Source organism: Phyllostomus discolor, chromosome 1 (genome assembly GCF_004126475.2).
Source record: "Phyllostomus discolor isolate MPI-MPIP mPhyDis1 chromosome 1, mPhyDis1.pri.v3, whole genome shotgun sequence".
In the NCBI taxonomy this organism is placed as follows: domain Eukaryota; kingdom Metazoa; phylum Chordata; class Mammalia; order Chiroptera; family Phyllostomidae; genus Phyllostomus; species Phyllostomus discolor.
The window spans coordinates 32,295,565-32,319,781 of NC_040903.2; the positions used below are offsets into that span (position 1 = coordinate 32,295,565).

Here is a 24,217-nt window from a genome sequence, read left to right on the forward strand (position 1 = left end):
CTGTCAGCCTGTCCTCTATTTCAGTGTCTTTGGTTATATTTTGCTTGTTTGTTTGTTTTGTTGGTTAGATTCCTGTTAAAGGTGAGATCATATGGTATTTGTCTTTCACCGCCTGGCTTATTTCACTTAACATAATGCTTTCCAGTTCTATCCATGCTGTCGCAAAGTGTAGGAGCTCCTTCTTTCTTTCTGCTGCATAGAATTTCATTGTGTAAATGTACCATAGTTTTTTGATCCATTCATTTACTGATGAGCAACTAGGTTGCTTCCAGCACTTGACTATTGTAAATTGTGCTGCTATGAACATTGGGGTGCGTAGGTTCTTTTGAATTGGTGTTTCAGAGTTCTTAGGATATAATCCTAGCAGTGGGATTGCTGGATCAAAAGGCAGATCCATTTTTAATTTTCTGAGGAAATTCCAAACTGTTTTCCACAGTGGTTGCACCAGTCTGAAATCCCACTAACAGTGCACTAGGGTTCCCTTTTCTCCACAACCTCTCCAACACTTGTTAGTTGCTTTGTTTATGATGGCCATTCTGACTGGTGTGAAGTGGTATCTCATTGTGGTTTTAATTTGCATCTCTGTGATAGCTAGCAATACTGAGCATCTTTTCATGTGTCTCTGGATCCTCAGTATGTCCTCCTTGGAGAAGTGTCTGTTCAAGTCCTTCTCTTAGTCTCTCCAAGGAGAGAGAAGACGATCATCAGTGGCAAATGGCAGTTACTGAAGCAAGACTAAAAACCGGCTTCAGGCTCAGGAGAGAACACTCCATCTTCTCCTCATGGTTTCGGGTGCTCTACATGTCCAGAGAAACTTCTCTAGTAACAAACTATAGAAATTATCCCGGAAAGTATAGTCTTGGGGGTCCCACATACTATGCAGTAGGCCCTTTCTGCCAGTTTGATTCCCTTGTGTGAGGTCTGGAAGGAAGAGGGTGTAGGCACTATCTATCTTCATCCTCTGCTTTCATGCCTTGACCACCACTGCCTGAGGCCAGCCATGGCTCAAGGTTTGTGTTAGCCAAGGGGTTAGGAAGTACAAATTGGAAGTTATGACATAGTCATGGGGGTGTGAAGTACAGCATAGGGAATATAGTCAATAATATCATGATAACTATTTATGATGCCAGGTGGGTACTGGAAATACTGGGGGGACAGGATGTAAAGTATATGATTGTCTAACCACTATGCTGTTCACCTGAAACCAATATAAAGTAATATTGAAAGTAAACTATAATTGAAAAATAAAATATATTTTAAAAAGGCAAATAATAATAATAACAGGAATCTTAGAGTAAGGTTTAAGTTAGATGGGGAACCTTATCTATTTCAAAGGTAATTCAGCATTTGTGTTTAATACTATTTTTAATTCATTTAAATTTTCATCGAGGTTAATACTTTAGTATAATTTAACATTGCAAATAGTGTATGTTTTTAAAATGGAGATATATCTCATACACCATAAAATTCACCTTTTCAAAGCATACAACTCAGTAGTTTTTGGTATATTCACAAGGTTGAGCAGCCATGACCATTATCTAATTCCAGATTATTTTCATTATCCTGAAAAGAAACTCTGTACCTGTTGGCCATCATTCCCACATTTCCTCCTCCTCCAATCCTCTGGAAACCAATAATCTACTTCCTGCCTATGGATTTGCCTATTCTAGACATTTTATATAAATGGAATCGTACAACATGTGTTCCTTTATGACTGGCTTCTTTCACTTAGCGTAATGTTTTCAAGGCTCATTCTTTAAAAAATATTAACTAAAGTATAGTTGACAAACAATATTATATGAGTTTCAGGATAAAGAATATAGTTATTCAAAATCAAACCTCATTCTTTTTGTAGCAGGTATTAATACTTCATATTTTAGGCTGAATAATGTTCCATTGTATGGCTATGCCACATTTTGTTTATCCATCCACTGAAGGATGAAGTTGAATTGAAAAGAATAATCCTTTGCTCTTCTTCTTCTCCACCCCTTTTCTCCCTAAAGGAAGCCACTTTCTACTTTTTTATTATTACTCCTGCTATGTACCTCCCTATTTCCATATATCATCTTTATACTGCTATTTATATATTATTTTTAGATATTTGTTGTCCGTGTCCATGAGTCCTTTTTCCCTTTTGCTCAATCCCTCTACCTCCTAACCTCCCCCCACCCTTAGCTGCCATCCCACTCTCTATCTATGAGTCTATTTCTATATCCCTTGTTAGTTCAGTTTGTTCATTAGACTCCCCATGTGAGTGAAATCACATGATACTTGTCTTCCTCTGACTGGCTTATTTCACTTAGCATAATATTTTCCAGGTCCATCCATGCTGTCACAAAGGGTAAAATTTTCTTCTTTTTTATGGCTGACAAGTATTCCATTGTGTAAATATCTCATAGTAGATGAGATGTCCATACTCATCTACTGATGGACACTTGGGCTGCTTCCATATCTTGACTATTATAAATAACACTGCAATAGACATAGGGGTGTTTATGTTCTTTCAAATTGGTGGTTTGGATTCCTTCAGATATATTTTCAGGAGTGGGATCGCTGGGTCAAAGGCAGCTCCATCACTAATTTTTTGAGGTATCACCATACTGCTTCTCACAGTGGCTGCACCAATCTGCATTCCCACCCACAGCACAGGATTTCCCTTTCCCTACACCCTCCCCAGCACTTCTTGTTTGTTGATTTATTGATGATAGCCGTTCTGACAGGTGTGAGATGGTATCTCATTGTGGTTTTTAATTTGCATTTCTCTGATAATTAATGGTATTGAGTACCTTTTCATATGTCTATTGGCCATCTGTATGTTCTCTTTGGAGAAGTGTCTGTTCAGGTCCCTTGTTCATTTTTTAATTGGAATGTTTCACAATATTTAAAGCCATTGGGATGGCTATGGAGTGAGTATAAAGAGAAAAGAAGTTGTCCGAAGCCTGGGCCCTGTGGCACTCCAGCATGTGGAGATCAAGAAGAGAGTCGATTCTCCTGGTTCAGAAAAGCAAAAGTAATGATGATATAATTCTTGGCCCAGGAGTGAACAGTATTGCACACAATCACAACAGTCTGACTGCTGAATATGACTTATCCAAATGCATACTGCTATCCTCCTCTTCACTTGAATTCCAGACCCATGTTGCCCCATGCCCACTTGACAGTTCCACTCAGTTGTCCAACGGGCTCCATATATTTAACTTGTCCAAAACAGAACCCCTACTTCCCTTCTTCTGGAGCCACAGCCTTCCCCATCTCAGCAAATAGCACCTCCTTTCTTCCACTTGGTTAGGCCCCAAAATTTGGAATCACGCCTGTCTTTTTTTTCTCTTTCACCCTATATGTCTAATCCACAGAAAATTCAGTCAACTCTACCAACCAAACACTCCTCACCACCTCTGTTCCTACCATCCCAAATCCAGGACACCATCATCTCTCACCTACACTATTGCAATAACCTCCTGGCTGATCTCCCTACTGTTATCCTTGCCCCCTATACTTAATTGTCTGCCCAGCAGTGGAAATCATTTTTTAAAAATATGAGTCATACTACATCTGTTCTTTGCTCAAATCTCTCCAGTGATTTCCTGCCTTATTCAGATAAAAGGTGCTGTAGATCTGGTCCTGCTGTGTCTTCGACATCTTCTTCCACTCTCCCCCTACTTACTCTGTTTCATCAGCATTGGCTTCCTCATCATACACGGAACCCTCTAAGTTTATTCCCACCTCAGGGCCTTTGCAATTGCTGTTTCCTTGCCCAGAATGTTTTGTTCGCATGTAGCAGTACGGCTTGCTTCCTTCTGTAACATCTTATCTGCTCAAATGTCACCTTATGGGGTTGGCTGTTCCAGATCCACCCTTAGTATGAAGCAGCATCCCACTCTGGCTCTCTATACACCTCGTCTCGCTTTACTTCTCCTCACAGTATTACTGTCATGTGACACATGACAGTATTTATTTGTTTATTGTTTGTTGTCTTCTCCTAGAAGGCCCGGATTGTCTGTTGTACGGACTACTGTATCTTCTCTGTCTAGAATGTGTCTGGAATACAGCAAGCACTCAATAAATATTTGATGACTGAATGAGTTAATTTAAAAATTCCAATAAATGCATGTATTCAATCTACAGGTTGAATTTGGAAGCAGAATTTTATATTCTGCTTTAAAAATTTTATGTAGCTTTCCCCCATAAATGTCTCCCTAGCTGGTAGGACTCTGTGTTTAAGTCTCGTTCTCTTCCACTAGAACAGGGGTGTTAAACTCATTGTCACCGGGGCCCACATCAGCCCTGCGGTTGCCTTCAAAGGGCCGAATGTAATGTTAGGACTGTATAAATGTAACTACTCTTTAACTAGGGGCAAGGAGCTCAGTGCGGCCCCCGGGGTAGAAACAGTGCCAGGCCGCATGAAACAAGGTGGAAGGCCGGACTTGGCCTGCGGGCCTTGTATTTGCTACCTGTGCCCCACACTGAAGTTTTCAGAAGAATTCTCAGTGTCTGGCACAGAGGAGACCCTCAGTAAAATATCTTTGGGACTGTATTTACAGAACTGATGGGCATGGCTACTCATCAAGGTAACATGTTGCTCATCTCTCAGATTTGTTTAGGAGTGAACCCAATACACCTAAGACAGAAGACTACAACCTTATTCATCTATTCAGTCATTTATTCATTCAAGCATTTGATCTGATATGTGTTGAGTAACTTCTCTGTGAAAGTTTCTAGTTCCTAAATACGTTCTATTCTTATATCTAAACTACCTGGCCTCCCCGTTGCTGACCTAAAATGTTCTTCCTTGTTCTGACCTCAGTGGAGCTGGGGAACAGCTGGGTACCAGCATCTGTCTAATCACTCTTTACCCCTTGGCAACTATTGAGATATGCTAGAATGCTCCTTGCTGATGCCTCTTAAATTTAAAATGGGGACACTTGAGTATTGAAAATAGAGGCTCTTGATATTTAAAATATAATTGTTCCCCATTGTCTGCTAGGGGTATGTTCCAAGACGCCAAGTGGACCTGAAACTGCTGGTAGAACCAAGCCCTATGTATACTATGTTTTTTTCTCTATGTACATACCTTTTCAATTTACAGCTTCTCTTTGGCATATCCGAATTGCCAGCTTCACTGCTCTTGTACTTTGGGGCCATTATTTAAGTAGAAGAAGGGTTACTTGAATACAAGCACTGTGATACCACAACAGTCGATCTGATAAGCGAGACAGCTAGGTGACTAAGCTAGTGGGGAGCGTATCAGTGTGGATGTGCGGGACGAAGGGATGGTCATGTCTCAGGCAGGGCAGGGCAGGGCAGAAGGCTGTGAGATTTCATCGTACTTCACCTGTATGTGGGGTGTCCAATTTAAAACTTACAAATTATTTTTGGGATTTTTCATTCAGTATTTTCTGGTGGCTTTTGACCTTGGTTAACAGAAACCGTGGAAGGTGTAACTGTGGGTAATGTGGGAACACAGTACTTTCCCCTCTGTTTTCTGCCTGAGAAAGATCCCTGGTTGTTGACTTTCAGGGTCAGGCACAGGCTAGCCAGCCTTCTGCAGGGCAGGCGCTGGGGCCAGTGGATTGATGTTATGGACAATGGGCACATCTTTATGTCGTCACACTGAGAGGAGCCCCCATTCGTGGAAGCAATGTGTGGTAGCATGGTACAAGAGGGGTAGTATTTTATGTGCAGGACTTGAATCTGATTCAGCTGGTACGGAGCAATTTTAAAATGTGGGGAAAGAGATGAGGCTAAATTGGAAACAAAGCCCCCAAGTCATACCAGAGGGCGGTTGTGCAGTCAGGGCTTTGGAATCTGTCTGCAAAGTCACCACTCCTTTGCATTCTTCCCAGCTCCTGGCTTTAGCTGGAAGGAAAAGGTGTCCTTGGAAGGAGTTTCCTGAAACTCTGCTGTGTTATGTAAACAAACCTGTTTTATAACAAAACCTCTTAGGCCTTCTTTTTGGGTCAGAGGTCAAAAAAGGAGGACAGTTACCAATCAATATTATTGTTTTGCAACAATTAGTCACTATTTTTGTTAGCACATTTTTATTCCCTAAAGTACTGTACTTGCAAAAATACAGGTATGTTTTACTTCAACAAACAAGGGGCAAAAATTCATTCTTTAAAAAAAACCCAAAACACTGGGCCTAATTCTTTTACCCTAAGCACAGAGACTTTGAAGCAAGGAGCTCTCCTATTGTATTCAGTTTGCTCGTGCACGCGTACATACACATGCTGTCACATACACTTTGATTTACAACCTCCTTTTTTGTTTTTAGTTTGTTTGTTTTTTGGGGGGGTTTTTTGCGGGCTGTTTCTGAGCTGTTCTGTAAAAGGAAACTCTGGCCACCCATTCGCACATGGGGTATTAGCAGTGGAAATGGGCTCATCTGTCTGGAAAGGTGAGCAGGAACCAAAGGATGTGAAACCGATTGGGGCAGATTCCTATCAGGTGCATTTGCCTGTGAAGTGACCCATTCAGCTGTAATGAGGTGGAGTTGCTGCCCGAAGCCACACGGCTGGGGCTGGGAGCGCTCCCTGGAGTCACCCTGGACACAGGTGGGGTGAGCGTGGGTCTGGTTCCTGGTGCAGCTCCTGGGTTGGAGTAGGGCTCCCTTTGTTTTGCTCTGGGAGATTGGCTTACATCTCTAGGACCTGCTTGTGACTGGTTCTCCTGCCAGGTGCCAGGTGATTCTGTCCTTGGGAAGGTTTGGGCCAAGAACACGGGGACGGCTCATGACACGAGTCGTCATTTTCTACTGAGACTGCGTTTCTCTAGATAGGCATGGCCTTTCCTAAAAAATCATTTTCTCCCCTCGACCTTGTCCTGAGAAGTTACCTTTTCTTTTACTCTCTTTAAGCTATTTTCAGAATCCTGTGTTCATTGGTTTATTATCCTAACTTCTCTATTACCTGCCTTACTCATAAACCCAGATCTGAGCAGCCCACCCAGCTGGTACCCTCAAATTCCACTTGAGCCACATTTCTCCTTAGCAAAGATGTAAGCAGGTTTGGGAACCTTTTGGATTGGCTCCCTCAAAGTAGGTGGCTAAATGTGCACTATGTCTTTGAGGGACATAAATGATCAGGAATAGAAAAGAATCAGTTTCAGGGAGTTAAGTAACAGAGGTGACTAAAAATTCCTTTCTTAATTCTACCATCAACTTCCTGTCTGACCTTGAGTTTCTAAGACTTAATCATAAATACAGAGAACCTCAGATAAGTTTCCAAAGCTATTTTGAGCAATACACATTAATTAGTTAAGTAATGCAATGATTACAAATCATTTTGTACATGCAAAGCTTTATTTATACTAAGTAATTCTTCTGCATGGCTTACTAAATGACTGGAATAGAAACAACAGAGAAAAGTGGAAATTATTTCTATAATAATTCAGGGGTGGGAAAAAGTAGGTTTCTAGTTGTTCCTATGGAGAATAATACAATAATTAATAAATAATAATACAAGAATAAACCTTCTGTTTCATGTACTCACAATTGTAAACCTCCTTTTGCCCACTCATATATGTAGTAATATATAATAATATCTTATTATGTAGTAATAAGAGCTAATAAATGTTAAGCCTTTATGTACCAGGTGCTGAGCTCAGATTATATTGTATAGTTTTCCCAACAATGCTTACGTGTCAATACTTTCATTTTCCCCACATTAGAGATGAGGATACAAGTAACAAAGAAGTTACATAATTTCGCAGTCTCGAAGCCAGAAAGAGCTGGAACAAGGGCCTGGACTCTGACAATTCATTTTCATGGTTGCTCTTACCCACTCCACTGTAATTCCCATCTCTGTCTGGAAGTCTCTCAAACCACAGCAGAAAATTGTGGTAATCCTGTTCCATTAAAACCTTCAGTCCATTGGATGACATAATAATAAATAAATAACATTATTGAGCAATTATTCTGTATAATTATACATATTAAACCATTGAACTCTCACACTGACTCTATGAAGTTGGTACTGACATTATTTCCAGTTTATGAAGGAAGCACAGAGATATTAAGAAACTTGTCCATGGTCACACAGTTAGCAAGTGGCTGAGGCTGGCTTTGAACCTCGGGCAATCTGGCTCCAGAGTTGTGCTCTTAATCAGAAAGTGGCCCAGTCAATGAATGAAAGGGTAGAAAGGCACATAGACTCCCGTTACTGGCTCAAGGTTTCGACTTGGCCACTAAATGAATTGTGTGATATTGGGTCTCCGTGTCTTCCTCGGTAAAATAGGTGTTCTCCAACGTCCCTGCCAGCTCCGTAATTCTGTACTTTAACTTGTCTACATTTTGTAACAGGCCTCTGGAGAACACTCACTGCAGCTTCAGGAACAAGTGGATAGCAAATGTCAAGGTTTTAGGAATTTGAAAAGAGACAGGACGTCTATACAGGTTTGGAGTTTCACTGAGGAGCCAGGGGAGCTGGTGAGCCTTTCGGGAGGTAAAACCACTGGGCAAGAGTTTTGATTCCAGGGGGAGTGAGAACCGGTGTGGGGTACAGACATGTGGCAGAGAGGCACCTTGGAGGATTCATTTAGAGTAGAAGGTAGAAATATATATATTTTAAAAAGTACAAATTGGCATTACATTTTATGAATTTGGTGATGATATTGGAAAAAAAGAGTAGCCGCCATTTTATCCCTCTAAAAATACAAGTCTTATAGGGAAGGCAGAATGTAAAGAAAGAGCCTCAGGACACTGGAGTGGGACAGATGTGGGTTTGCACCCCCTGTCTGCCACTTTTTAGCCCGCCCTCGACAAGCAACTGATTTTCTACTTGGTAAAACAGGGGTCATACTAACACTGAGTGGAGACTCAGTAAATGCTACTTTCCTTTCCAACAGGCCGGGCTTGCTCTCTTCCCACCCCCACCGCAAACCTAGGAAAGTCAGTACCCAATTAATTCTTAGCAGTGATGGAAGCTTTGATCTTAAAGAGGAATGAAGATGCTTTATCTGCCCCTGATTTTCCTTTCAAGTTGCTTGAGACTTCTCAAAGAGCTTGACCCTGATCTCAGAGACAAAGGAAAGGGAATACGGTGATATAAGCAGCAAAACAAGCAACTCCAAGGTAGAGGAGACCAACTTGCCCCCAAAGGTAAATGCAGCAGGGCTCCACTAAAAAAAGTCTTCATAGGAGTTTCCCCTCTAAGTCCTGTTTCCTCTCTTCCACCCTGGAAGGGTTACCCCACCCTGGGTCGGGCCTGCTATATACTGGCCAGCACCTGAGTGACTTCACTGAAGAGAGGGCTAGACAGAGGAGGAGCCATCATTACCCCTCAGAATGAGGAGCCGTGATGTTACCCCAACGGGGAAGCAGGAGTGGACACATGCGAAGGAGCCTCCCTGTATTATTTGCAATTACCACTGTAACAAATGACCGCAAACCATGGCTTAAAATAACACAAATTATTATCTTATGGCTTTGGAGGTCAGAAATCTGGCCAGCCTTCCTTCTGGAGGCTCTGGGTGGGGGATGGGGGCTCATTTTCTTGCCTTTCACAGCTTTTGGAAGCTACCCATGCTTCTTGGTTCTTGGTTTTAGATTACTCCTATCTCTGCTTATATCTTCACGTCTGCTGTGGACTTTGAACCTCCTGCTGCCTTATTGTAAGACCTCCTGTGATTACATTGCCCCCGCCTGGAAAACCCAGGACCTCTTCATCTGTCAAGATTCTTAACTTAATCACATCTGCAAAGTCCCTTTTGCCATGTAAGCTAACATACTCCAAGGTTCTAGAGATTAGGAGGACGTAGACACTTTTGAGGCCGACCATTATCCCTCCTACCACATTGCCTAAGCATTCATATCCAGAAATTTGGTTTATCTCCTTATTAACTTTGTAACTTTGAACGACTCACTTTCTCTAAGCCTTGACATCCACACGTACAAAATGGAAGTAGCAATGTTTTACGTGATTCCTTAGGGCTCAGAGGAGTCATGTCTGTAAGGTGTGAGGTCTCACAGTGTTATTCCATGTAAGAGGAGGGCTCACGGGGAGCTCTACATAGGATGTTCACTACTGTGCCTTTCATGGTGTGAGGGTGCAGTAAATACAGTTCCCCTCCCCTGTCTCTTGCACAGGATGAATAGGCACAATGGGGTGAAGGGTTGGGAGAGGGTGCTGGGGTGCTTGGTGGTGGTAGCAGGACGAATTCCTGGGAAAATGGACTTTGAGACTGAGATTTGCATGCAGGAGGATAATTGGGGAGTGGTCTCAAGATCCACATCTGTGAGGTGTGTGGGAAGCCGGGCTGGGCAGAGGGAGAAGGTGGGCAGCACTGAAAATGCAACCAAGGCCCCAACCTACATGATGGAGAACTCAGAGTTGACCCAGGGTAGGATGAGGGACTGAGCTTTTATATTTCTGCATCTAGTCATTATGTGTGGGTTGCCCTGGGAAGAGGCAGGATGTTGACCAAGGCGGCTCCCTCCCGCCAAGGGTATCCCGGGAGAGCACTTCCATCAGCCGGGGAATGTGTCCCCCAGACCTGTAGCATGGATTTAGGGAGGGCACCATGGCGCCCACTGCAGCAGCCACCCCTCATGCCGTATTGAGTGGAGACCAGAGAGAAGATAGACAGTGAGGGTCCTGGCAGGCTGTGCAGGTCACAGGCTGTGCAGCTCGCAGGCTCGGAGGCTGAGGCTCAGAGCTTTTGTTCCCAAGCAGGTACGATAGATCCCATCAAAATTTTAGTTCTATTTCTTCCTGTTATATGATTTGGAGATGTCACATAACCTCTCTGTGTCTCAGCTTCCTCATCTCTAAATTAGGGGTAATAGTATTTCTCTCTTAGATTTGTTGTAAGGATTAAACAGATAGTCAGTGTAAAATTCTTAGCACAGTGCCGGACATCTGGTGTGTCCTATATATGTTAGATTCTGTGGGTAATACTATTCTCACAATCCCTTCCTACATTTTATCCTGTTGACCCAAATCTGAATGTTTAACATGTGAGCTGGAAAGGAGAGGGGGAAATTCTACAAAAATACTCATCATGGCCCTGGCTTGTATGGCTCAGTTAGCTGGGCATTGTGCTGCAAACCAAAATGTCATAGGTTTGATCCCAGTCAGGACACATGCCTAGGCTATGGGTTTTGTCCCCAGTTGGGAGACATGTAAGAGGCGACCAATCGATGTTTCTCTTTCACATCAATGTTTCTTTCCCTATCTTTCTCCCTCTTCCCTTCTCTTCTCTCTGGAATCAATAAAAGAAAAAATGGCCCTGGCTGGTGTGGCCCAGTAGATTGAGAGCCAGCCTATGAGCCAAAGGGTCAAGTTTGATTCCCAGTCAGGGCACATGCCTGGGTTGTAGGCCAGGTCCTTAGTAGGGGGTGCATGAGAGGCAGCCACACATTGATGTTTCTCTCCTTCTCTTTCTTTCTCCCTACCCTTCTGTCTAAAAATAAATAAATAAAATCTTTTTAAAAAAGAAAAAATGTTTAAAAGGAATACTCATCACAACTTAAGACATATAAGTAAAGCAGGAGGTAGGGGGCAGCAGTTGGGGCTCAGAAGGTGGGAGGTAGGCATTAACAGCATGATCCCGGAACTAGGCTGCCTCAGTGAGAGCCATGCCCCTAACTAGCCGGAGGACGTCTCAGGGTCATTGTGAGATCTAAATGAGATAAGGCCAGTAGACCTCTAAGGACACTGCCTGCCACATAGTAGACAGCGTATGTGTTTGCTATTGTTCTTCTGATGCCACAATCTATCCACAAAGCACCATGAAGGGAGAAGCCCTTGATCCAGACCTCATAGGTTTCCCAAGAAATTTAAAGCACTTCATCCAACAGCCCAAATTCCTGACATTGTCTGCAAACCCTCAGTTTCATCTGTTGCAAGGCTGATCCTTCACTAACACTGATCCCCTGGATTAAGTGTTCAGTCATTTACAAGTGTAACAGAGCAGTCAAAACGGGTGATGTTGTCTTTAGTTTGAGGTGGGATGCGATGGAGAAAAGGTTTAGGAAAAATGATTCCAGAAATCAACTAAGACAACGCGTGTTCTTTGAGAGTCCTGGGCCTCCCTTCAAGGTAAAGTAAGGTGTAGTAAGGTAGACTGAACTCTTTATGCATGATACGACCTTTTCTCAATTCTTTTTTCACCTGGAAAGTTACAATGTGAGGAACTTGAAACAAAGCAACCCTGATAAATCTGCCACTTTCTCTTGTATTAGATGTTCTCCAGTTTTCTTTTGCCCCAGTCTCAACCCGTGCTGGAGAGGGTTGCAGAAGATATGCATGACTGGAATAAAGCTGGGAGCATGCCATTTGGACTGGGAGACAGTGAGAGTGGGTTAAGAGAACCTTCTCCTTGCAGATGGACCAGGTTCTGGGCTGAGAGCTCCTGCCCTCTTCTCTGCTCTCCTCTCTTTGCTCCAACCTCTGTATCCAGTTGGAAAAAAAATCAGATATTTACTTTGATTTCCCTTCTCAAATGTGCTTGATTCTCAAACCCAGCTTGTTGGTGACACTGCCCCACTGGGCCCAGACTGGCATCACTGGGTTCCCAGCACGCGGAGTAAAACAAATCAACCACCACAGGAATGTCAAGTCCCAGAGCAAGTGAGTTTGTTGGACTCATTTAAATTTCTTCCAAGACTAATTCCTCGTGAGTTTTATTGGTTGAGAGTTGCCGTAAAGTTTCTTCTGCTATGGTGGTGTCAGGTTATTTTGTTTGCTCTCATTTTGACTTTTTAGCAAGTAAGCAATAAAACAAACATGCAAAGTATTTTGATAAGAGGGGCAATCATGCTGCTCATATCTTTCAGAATCCAAAGAACTCCTAGTGACTTAAGTTTTTGGCATTAAGGCAAATGCTTCGCAGACAGGATCATGCCCTTGATGTTTATCTTTGTGGACTTAAAGTCAATGTAAGCCAGTTCACAGAAATGTTATTACTAGGACAGAATGGACTGTACATTTCCTGCACTGACTTTTCATATCAGGAGGCCTAGTTGACTTTAACCTTGTGTTTTTATTTCCCAGAAAAAAAAAAGAATAAGAAGAATAGACAAACAGAGAGAGCCTGGGACTTACAGGCAACCCCTGGACAAAATACATCTGAAATCTATGCCCTTCTTCCATCTCCAATGCTGCTATCCTTGGGCAGTCAGCCATTACCCTAATTCATCTCCTTGTGTCAATGCTTGCCTGACTTCTGTGTGCTTTTTGCACACTCAGTGGCCAGGCTGATTTTCAAAAGTTTAAATCAGACCATGTCACTCCCCTGACTAAAATTCTGTGGTAATTTCTCTTGCACCTAGGGTAAACCCAAAGGTTTTACTGTGGATCCATGGCCTTGCTTGCCTCTCCAGACTCAACCCCCTGTCCTCTTGCCCCACTAGACTTCAGTTCCATAAGTAAGCTCTTTTCAGGCCTCAGGACCTTTGCACATGCGATTTCCTCTATGTAAATATCCTCCCTCTACCCTATCCTTTTCTTTCAAGTGACTCCTTCTTTTCATTCTTTAGACCTCACCTTACATGTCACTTCCTCAGGCAGAAGTTACCTGACTACTCTATTTAAACTAAGTTTCTCATTTTGGTCATTAGAGTCTATCTTAGCCTTTAAATAACATCATAATTTGTCATTATTTATTTTTATTTTTAATTTATTATTATTTTTATTTTTTTCTGATTTATTTTCTGCTTCCTGCACTTGAATGCAAAGGGCTAAAATTATGTTTTCCTTGCTCACCGTCATCTCCTTTCTGTCTAGCAAGGCACTCAGCACAAAGTAGGGACTCAGCAAATATCTGTTAAGAAGAAATGCTTTAAACATAGCTGCATCTTCCATGAAGGAGTCTGCTTTTAAAGTTTTAATTTTGTTAAATTCTATATGACATGCTAAAGTGTCTGTTAAAATCATCTAGCTTTAAATTTTGAGATTGTTTCTATCCCTCAATTCCTCGTATTTTCTTGTTTCAACCTTTGTGAATTCTGTGACTATAAATGTATGCTAGAATGTAAACATCATTTTGTCTGTTTTATTCACTGCTGTATCTCCAGTATCTATATGTGCTTGAGCCACAGTAGGTATTATATGTGTACTCTGTTACATAAAAGCTATTCAAGGTAAAATTTCTAAAAGGATTTAGCCCTAAAGACGATAAACCCACAGAGCAATGTTTCTTATAACACAGACTTTGCCAACTGGCAGTACACTAGCTAGAAGTGTCCCACAGAAGTGTATTGTTTAACTGGGTAGTATTTTAATTCAGTTTCCCATGTTTAAAAATTGGGATTTCGTGTAAAAATCTTGACACCAACTTTTCTTGCAAACCCAGAAGATCTAGCCACACTGCCCTCTGCCACATGGCACAATGGGCTGAAGTTGGGTAGCAGCTGTCCCGTCTGCAGGTCCTTGTCCTCTCTGTTTGCTGTTTCTAACAGTCTGGGTTGGCATAAGAATCCCTCCCCATATGGTCATCCTGAAAATAAAAATTGGGGCTTTTTAAACTAGATAAATACAGAATTTCATCAGAAATGAAGAACCAACTCAGGGAATATTTGTGCAAGATTGAAATGAAGTTAGGCCTGATTAGTCCTTCAGAGAGTTGTTCAAAGCTCTCTGCAAGGTAGTGGCTAGAATAAAAATGATTCAGCCTGGAGATTTTCTGCGGTGTTAAATTCTGAGCGAGGAGTAAGAAGCTAAACTGATTTGTTCCTCACAGGACCAAGCTAACTAAGCTCATAAAAATTAGTCAAGGGCACCATGTACCCAACTTCTAAAGAAGGGAGAGGCATCATTTAAATCTGTTCCTGGGCCATGAGCCTTGGAAGTTGGCAAACAGCTACCTGACGAGACCCGTCTACGCGCTTATTCTATCGACTGGTAATGAGTGAACACCATCAACACCGATGAAATCTGACTTCTAATCTGGGCAGTTAAAAGCAAGGTAAGCCTCCAAACAACATAATCAAAACTGTTTGAGTTTGAAATGAAGAGGTTCCAGTTACATTTCAGCAGGACATTCTCTGGCCATGTCCATAATAAGGGTCAAAATGAGTGCTTCATGAGATCCAGAAATAAGTTATTGGCCTAAGTAAGTCTGGGCTGATTTCAGAGTGAAAATTAAGTTTATTATAAGCATTTTGCATTTAGAATTTTATTTTTTGCCCCCTTTCCCTTATTGTTTTGATCAACTGTGGGAAGAACTAGGCTGATGTGGGTAAAAGCATCCCAGGACTGCAGAGTTTGATTTAGACTAGCAATTAGATACATTTTGGGAAGTGCTACTAATTGTCCCTTAAAATAAACTAGAATGTTATGAAAATGGATGTCACAGTCTAAAATTACTCCTCTCTTTTGAAATCTAATTCATAGCTTCCACTTAAATGTTTATAGATTATAGTAAAAAAAATAAGAACTATTAAAATTATAAAATGCTTTAGTGTAATTTATAAGGAGTTTATTATCCATGATTTAATTAAGTAGTTCATTACAGCTGTTCAAGTTCCTATCTGAATAAAAATATCATACCCAGCAGTGCTATTGAAAACCAAGTCAGACCACATACCAAGTCATACAATAGGGTTAGCCTTTCTTTCTTCTTTTCTTCCCCCTAAAAGCATGAGAAAACAAGAACCTGGGAAATTGGAAAAGAACGCTGGAAAGCAGGGACGCGTAGGTACTCCCTGAGAGAGTCGAGCCGCTCCCTGCCAAGGACCACAGCCTCGAAATGGGTCTAGACTTCCTGACTACCCAGCTGGCGACACCATGTTTTAGGGTCATCGAGAATGATTGATGGAGCTTATGAAAAATATACACGTCCCTGGAGCTCTGGGTTGCTTAGTTCTAGGCCAGAACCTGGAAATCTGCAGTTTGTAAGGCGTCCCAGGTGTATCTGATGATACCTCATTAAGAAGTACCAGTCTAGTTCTAGAGGAGCTGGGAGGCTACAGAGGGACCTAAAATGGATCTGACATCCTGTTGTCCTTCAAACTCGAGTGGGCCTGGAAACTCCTGTTCTGACCCAGGTGTGTCTGTCCTTACTTCCCCATTGTCTCGGATTTAAATGCCTGATCTGAAGTGAACGATTATAAGGCAATTGGCAATCCTATGATTTGGGTTCTAACCGGTTATGTGAAATCAATTTCACCTGCAGCATCATTCATCACCTGTAAGATAAAGGAGGTGGGCCACATGCCCCCTAAACAAAGATGGCAAGCTGGTGGCCTCAGGCCGTATTCAGCCTACAGTTGTTTTTACTGGGATCTACATGATGTTTGAAAATGAATTTTGATTAGTTTCCCAATAGGGAGATTTACACACCCACCCTCAGTCTAGATTTTCAGCTTATCTTGGAAGATTTAATGTTTGGGACAACAGCGTGTCCCTCATCCCTACCCATCAACTATCGCCTGGGTAGAGGAGGATTTGTTCCTCTTCAAAAAGGCCACATGCTCTTACATTCCAACAGTAGCCAACTTTCTCAGCCACCAGGCTGGAGATGGTGGAGCAGGTAACTCTTGCCCCAAGGTTATTTTCAAACCTAACGTCTTTGATTCATTCTCTAGTTTGCATCCTAGGGCTCAGTGGGTCCTTTAATAAGGGCTGTGCCTGTCTGGCACCTCAGCAGTTGCTCCTGCCTTCCTAATTTTCGAGTCAGGAAAGCAATGTCTGCTGTCCCCTTTCCACAGCCCAGGGAGTCTTTAAGGAAAAAGCCAGAGAGTAGGAGCCCGACAGAATGTGGTAGCTGCTTCTTCAACAAGGATACAAAAAATGGAAATTTCTATGTTTACAAATTCCTAAGTACAATATACCCAAGTGGATCTCATTTAGGCTGAATGTTTATAACATTGGTTATGTGCAATTTCACTAAGAATAAAGACATTGCTAAATTGCCAGGTTTTTGCAAATTATAATGAAAATTGTATGTCACTGACTCCCAAAATCCTTGTCCCAATATAATAATTACTGCATGACTAGAATTACTGCAAGGAAGTGGCTTTCCTGGGAAAACAGGAGTGGGAAAAATTCTTTCATATTTTCAGAAGCATCTTCAGCCTATGATGGGACAGTTGGGGTTGAGGAACTTGGGAAATGCTATTGAACTGATAGAAACCTGATTATGAATTAATTAGATCTCACACTTACCGGAGGGATTGACCTGTGCAGGATATGTTTTTCACACCGCTTTCACCTAAATCCCTTCAAAATATACCAAATGTAAAGAGTGGCCAGGGTAGATATTAATCTCAACTTCCAAGGCAAACTGGTGTCAAAAGTGTACCTCCTATCATCACTTAATTCAAACGAAACATTTCTTGGTCCCCAGTTATCGGCCCGATTCTGTTACAATTGATGGATAAAATTTGAGCCCAGAAGCTAACCCAGAGTTACAGACAACTATGCAAGTGACAAAAATGCCCTGGAATGTTTCAATTGCTGAGACACAAACAACATACTATAGGAAGGCAGAAGGGTATCACTTAATTTGGGTCTAGAAGGATCATTTGAATTGGGGGGAGAAATGAGAAGGAACATTTAGGCAAAGGGCGGGACAATAGGAGCGTGTTTGGGGGGAACCCTGAGTCATCTGCTCTGATTGGCATTGAAGCTTCTTGAGTAAGGAGGAAAAAAAAATGGAGTGAGAATTGGCAAGAAAAAGGGCTAGAAAGCTAAATTAGAGCTGAACCAAGAAGGCTACACTAAGGCCTTAGAACGTTACTTTTAGGTAATGATGAAAGCAACTGAAGCTTTTTGAGACAGGCAGGGGATTTTCATGTTTTTATTTTAGAAAAATAATTCCCCCTGTGGGAGTTATTAGAGAGGTGGTATGGGGAAGAGTCAGGTTTATTTTGAGTTTTCTAAACTGGGTTTGTTGCTATCTTCTTCTGCCTTAAATTCAAAAGATAAAATATCTAGTAGCTTGTACTTTGTTCAATGGTGTGATTTAATGTAAATGCTAGACTTGAATAACAGCCATCCTACTAAATACAGGGTTCAGCACAAATAATATCCCTTCTTTATGAGCTGGTAATCTATACCAAATCTTTTATTACAGAATCAGCCCTGGCTAGTGTGGCTCAGTGGGTGGAGCACCGGCCTGCAAACCAAAATCATAAGCATGTAATTCTGTAACATAACAACGCCACACCCAAGCACACCATATGACATTTTAGGTGAAATGTTCAAACTGCTGTCCATCTCGTGCCAGACATTCACATACCCCACCAACCACACTCAAGCATGTGCTACTTCTGCTAGACCCTGGATTTTCTTAAAGTACATATATGGTTTTATTCTAATATTTTTTTATTAAAAAGTAGCATAAATAAAAAGATAACCACAGTTCAATTATTTAAGGATTTCCCCCTGCTCTTTAGGACACCCCAGGCCTTTTCCTCTTCCTCCTCTTTTCCTCTTTCACTGTATTCTAAGCGGTTCTGCAGTAACTTCAGGGCAGGCTATAAAGTCTGGACGCTGAAGCTGTCTGGGATGCTAAAGTTTCAGATTCAATTTGGGGTCTGAATAACCCCCAGTGGCTCTGTTCTCTTTTGCTGCAAATAGTTGAGAGTGTCGTAAGACATGTGGGATGGACGCTATCAAGACAAATATGATAATAAGCCAATAAACAAGGAACCTGATGATGGCAAGATGTGGGAATGAGAAAGAAGCATAACCCACTGAGAAGGGGGAAAACAGAGCATACACACTAATATTCCTAGTGTGTTTTACATTGGCCCATTATACATGGAACCTGTTTCGGCCTCATGGGAAATAGATGGTTTTCAGTAGAGTCTACCAATGACAGGCCTTTGGGGATTTTGAGGGGCAAGGGGAGCCCTTATGTATGAAAAACAGTTATAGCCAGGTGAAATGCCTCATTGCTGGGTCTGGTATTATTGTGCTTTACTGGTAGAGACGTATTTAAATGTTCGCTTCTCGTAAAATATGGAAAATGAGAGCTGATGAGGGATAAAAGGTTGTTTCATGAATGTCACAGAACTTGGGATGCAGTCTGCCCATTGATATGCATGGCTGAGGGAAAATTCCATGGAATGAGGAAAGGTCGAATTTCATATTTTATGATTTTGCTAATACTTTTTATTATTTTGGAGAACTATTCACAAATTACTTTATTAATATTTCTATTAAATATTATTTCTACTAACTATAACTCAATATCATCTTATTGCAAAGAATACAGTCTCGGGGTGTTTTAGTTAAGATGGCAAAGACCGTAGGCACTCCTCCAGAGCTGACGTTCTGAGCACGGAGAAGAGGCGGAGCTGCAGCCTTCGGCCTCCGCGTTCCCACAGAGCGTGGTGATGGATGCCAGGGGCACCTCGGCAGCAGGTCTCTGCTGTGTCATCATCAAATCCACAGCCAGGCCAAGGTTCTATGCTCTTTTCCCACCAACACACCGTAGTCAAGGTTAAGACTTCCAGAGTCAGACAGGCTTGGGCTGGGAAGCTGCTCTGTGGCTTACTACCTGTGTGGCTAGAGAGAGCTACCTCACCTGTCCATGCCTCAGTTTCCTCATCTGTAAAATGGAGGCAATCTCCGAGAGTTGTTTTGCGTGTTAAATGAGATAGTTCATTAAAAGCAGGGTTTATCAACCTTGGCACTATTGATATTTTGGGCTGAATAATTTTTTGCTGTGGGAGCGTTCCTCTGTGCCCTGTGAGATGTTCAGCAGCCTCCCTGGCCACCATCTGCCAAATGCCAGTATCACCTCCTCGTGCTCACCTCTCCATAAGTTGTGACACTTAGAAATATTTCCAGGCATTGCCAAATGCCCCCTAATGGGCAAAACTGCTTCCCTCCCCTCAGCCAATAATCTTAGTAAGTTACTTGGCACATAGGAAGTGCTCAAAATATGTTAGCTATTATTATTTGTGATTTATTATTATTCATTATTATTATTATTATTTTGAATTGCCATTAAGGAGCAGAAACTTTGTGCTTACAAATCCTGTTTGTTTCTTTCCTTAGCCTTCATAAGACTGCAGACAAATGGTCAGATATGAGGAAGAGGAGGAAAGGATGAGCCACAAACTGTACAATCAGCTCCTGACAGTTTTGTTTAATGTTGGTGATTTTTTTTTCTGTCACTAAGGAGAAGAAGGTGACCCAACCCTTGGATCCTCTCTGATATTTTCCAGATTTTGCAAGGCTCTGCAGATGCCTGAGTAAAGAGAATGTTGTCACATCACCAAGCCTGCTGTATGAGAAAAGGGGAAAAGATAACATGGTTAAATCACTCTCATGCTATTATACAAGTTGTGCTCTGGTGAGCCAAGCTGTCTCCAAAAGTAATTTCCGTGTATTTCCTCACCTCTCACCTTCCCCCATTGCTATTACTTAACCCACTGACCCAAATAGCTGCTTATTAACATTTAATACATGTTGAAGTGTTAGTGGGCTTTGAACAAAACATCAAGAAGTTTCTGATTTGCTATTGGCTCTTTGCCCTTGAACCATTACATGAGTAATTCTTTAAAGCTCTGCGCTGCCATTGCTATACCCGTGGCATGTCTTTTCTTTGAGATAAAAATGGACAAATTATAAAACGAGTTGCCCCGCCCCCAAGGCATGCAAGCTTTCATTCATTTAGCGAACCTTGATGAGCTCCTATTATGTTGCTCATTATATGCTAGGGAGGGCTTAGGGAGCAGAACTGGCGGTTGTTTTCTAGTTGCATGTGGCAAGGGGGGTGGCGGGAGGTAGGGGAGGCTGGGGGACACAGACTGGTAAACAGGCAATTACAATACAGCCCTGTGCTGCTTAACGACAGGGATACATTCTGAGAAATACACCATTAGGCGACTTTGTCATTGTATGAACATAAGAGTGCACTTACACAAACCTAGGTGGTACAGCCTCCTACACACCTAGGCTGGATGGTATGGCTTACTGCTCCTAGGCTACCAGCCTGTACTGCATGTTACTGTACACATCAACATGAGATTAAATCAGGCACAAGAGAAAATGATGCAATCAAGAGAAGCGATAAGCATGAGATGTATGAGGCTGCTGCCGGCAAAACATGGCATAGTGTTTTGCAGCAAATGTTTTTTATATAAGTAGGCAGAGTAATGATAAAAAGTGTGGTGTAGGAAGCACATAAACCGGTAACATAGTCCTTTATTACCAAGTAGCGTGTCCTGCACACAGTGGCGTGTGAGCACCTTCGGCACTGGCAGTGCAGCAGGTTTGTTTACACCAGCATCTCCACAAACAGCTGAGTGATGTGTTGCACAATGATGTCACTAGGTGATAGGGATTTTCCAGCTGCGTTTCATCTGTGGGACTGCAGGTGTGTCTGTTATCCATTGTGACTGAAACGTCGGTATGCAGGCGTGACTATGCAGAGTGGGAAATGCTGAGACACAAAAGGTGTGTCAGCAGTCACACCAGTTAAAACACATAGTGGTGTGACTCAGTGTTCAGGGGTTAGAAATGTTGCCTCCATTTAAAAACAAATGAAAAGGAAATTATGCCCACTACCCTATCTCGCTTTCTACATAAATAAACAATGTCACACTGATGAGAAACATAGAAAATTCAATCAGGGCAGAACCTGGAAGTTTGAGACATCTGAGTGTGGAGCTCTGATATATACCAAATACAACAGTATCCAGGACTGCCCTGACTGGTGTGGCTCAGTTGGTTGAGTACTGTACGTACACAGCCAAAGGTGACCGGTTCGATTCCCAGTCAGGGCACATGCCTGGGTTGCAAGTCCAGGCACGTTCAAGAGGCAGCCAATTGATGTTTCTCTTTCTCTCTGTCTCCCTCACTTCCTCTCTCTCTAAAAAGAAATAATTTTTTAAAAATATCCAGGACAGAAATGTTTAATTTGATGCATATATTTATTCATTGTAAGTGCATTTCAGAAAATGTTTGATGAAGATAAACTTGCCAAATAGTCACTTATTTTTTAAATTATAAAAGTAATGTGTGAACATAGTTAGATAAAAGTTCAAACAATGCAGAAAGAAAAAGAGGAAGAAATGAACTCTGTTTATCCTCCCATTCCCCAAGTCCACCCTCTTGCCTAAGGTGAATAGTGAGCAGGTAGGTGTGTATCCTTTCAGAGGTGGAGTTATCTATTTGGTGGAACTGTGTACAATTGCTATTTTTGTTGGTCAAAAGTAGAGTATTAGCACCTTTGTACAATTCCACCTAGTATTTATTTAACATGATTTGAGTCACCCTATACGCATTATTCTGTGACTTTCTTTCATTAACAACTTATCTTAAAATTCTGTGAACACAGAGAGATCACTTTTATTTCTTTGGCATGTAACATCTCTAAAAGGATTATTCAAAAACAGCAATCTTGAGACTATAGATTAATGTTGCAGAGAAGAGAAAAAAGGAAGATGGTAGAGCTTCTGGAAAAATTACTCATACTCTGCTAACATTTGAGAAATAAATTGGTTGCCTGAGGTCAGCCTGCCCAGAAGACCCAGTTCTTTCTAAGGGACCCAGTGTGCCTGGTTAAGAAGCTTTCCAGTTTGCAAACAAAAGCACGCCCCATCCTCGTCACTGTGCTGGGCTGGCTCTAGCTGCCTAGTGTAATTTACCTTTCAGCCACCCAGTGATCTCGATTGCACTGCCCTGGGCTCCACACTGTCTGGGAGAGAGGCTGGCTGGCTCCAAGACCCAGAGGCCGTATACAGTCTGCAACTCAGACTGTTTTTGTGTTAACAACAAATGTTAACTTAGTTTCCGATGACTGCTGGAGTCCTAGGATAGTAACTCATCCTTCTAGATTGTTGTCTAGTATAATTTTTCATAATTGCTATTTTTCATAATAATGTCCCCGTCAGAGCAGCACTGATTTATGATCAGAAAACTTGCCTTTAAATGTCTGCTCCATTGTTTATTAAAACTGATAAACTTTGGCTAAATCACTTCTCCTCACTGAACCACAATTAGTTTTAATAGCTATAAAATTAAGATAGTAAAAAATAGCTGTCATTTATTGAGTGCTTACTAGATGCCAGGCACTGCTTTTAGTGCTTTACATACATTAACTCACATCATTGTTGTCACGGTCCTATGAGATTGTTGTGACCCTACTCTCACCCCATTTGACCAATGAGGAAACTGGGGTGCTGAGTTTAAATAACTTTCCCAAGATAACTGACCTAGGGGGTGAAAGGAGTGAAAAGAAGAGACATAGTACTTGGAGAAGGTTAAAGAAGTTTGAAAGTTTTTGGCACCTCTTTGGCCACCAGAGCGAAGAGTTGGCAATTTATTTTTTTTCCTTCAACTGTTGCCCCCAAATCAGAGAATCATAAATGTTTAGAACTGGGTAGAATCTCAGAGACTGTCAAGGACAAACTTCTTGTTTTAAGAAAGGAAGACAGCCCTGGCTGGTGTGGCTTAGTGGATTGAGCTACGGCCGGGGAACCAAAAGAGCACAGGTTCAGTTCCTAGTCAGGGAACATGCCTGGGTTGTGGAGGCCAGGACACCACTTCAGGATGAACTAGAGGCAACCAGCTGACACACATCGATGTTTCTCTCCCTGTCTTTCTCCCTTCCTTCCTTCTCTCTAAAAACAAATACATAAACTTTTGTAAAAAGAAGGAAGACACTGGGCCCACAGCCTTGAAGGGACTTGGGCAGGGTTGAAGCTTGCCCATGAGTCTTTGGGGGTGTAGATTATGCCATGCATTGCCCTCAGGCATTCCCATGGTTTTTCCCATTTGGTTAAATTCTGTAAACAAATTTTAAAAACTGTTTATTGTGGAGATAGTTAAACTTCTACAATAGTATAATGGAACCCCACATCTCACCGTCACCCAGCGTTAACAATCATCAGCCACTTGGCCAGCCTGGCTTCATCTATATCCCCATGCACTCCCCACTTCCCCACCCCCACTGGATAATTTTGGAGAGATTCTCAGGCACCATGCATTTCATTATTAACTCTGTATATATCTCTGACCTGTAAGAATTCTATTTTCAACATTAACACAATACTATTACCACACCTTACAATAATAGTATTGCTTAATGGCCTGTCAGTATTCAAACTGCTCCATTTGCCACACACTTTTGTTTTATAGTTAGTTTGCAGCAAGAAAGTTTTGAACTTTCAACGAGTGTAAGACACTGTGGAAGGCACAGCCATGGTGACAAAGAATGCCTGCCCTCTGGTTCTGAACAGTTACGTATAAATTGAAAACCTACTAGTAAAGAAGAACAAACTCACACAATGGTGCAGAGGGAGGCAGCACAGTGTAGATGT

General features: G+C 41.9%; 1 non-coding gene across 1 annotated transcript; it reads right to left on the reverse strand.

Moving 5' to 3' along the window:
• Nucleotides 1–655: 655 nt before the first annotated feature.
• Nucleotides 656–861, reverse strand: LOC114493508. The gene has a single exon (XR_003684158.1). It is a non-coding gene; the product is annotated as a small nucleolar RNA U3 (small nucleolar RNA).
• Nucleotides 862–24,217: the final 23,356 nt, after the last annotated feature.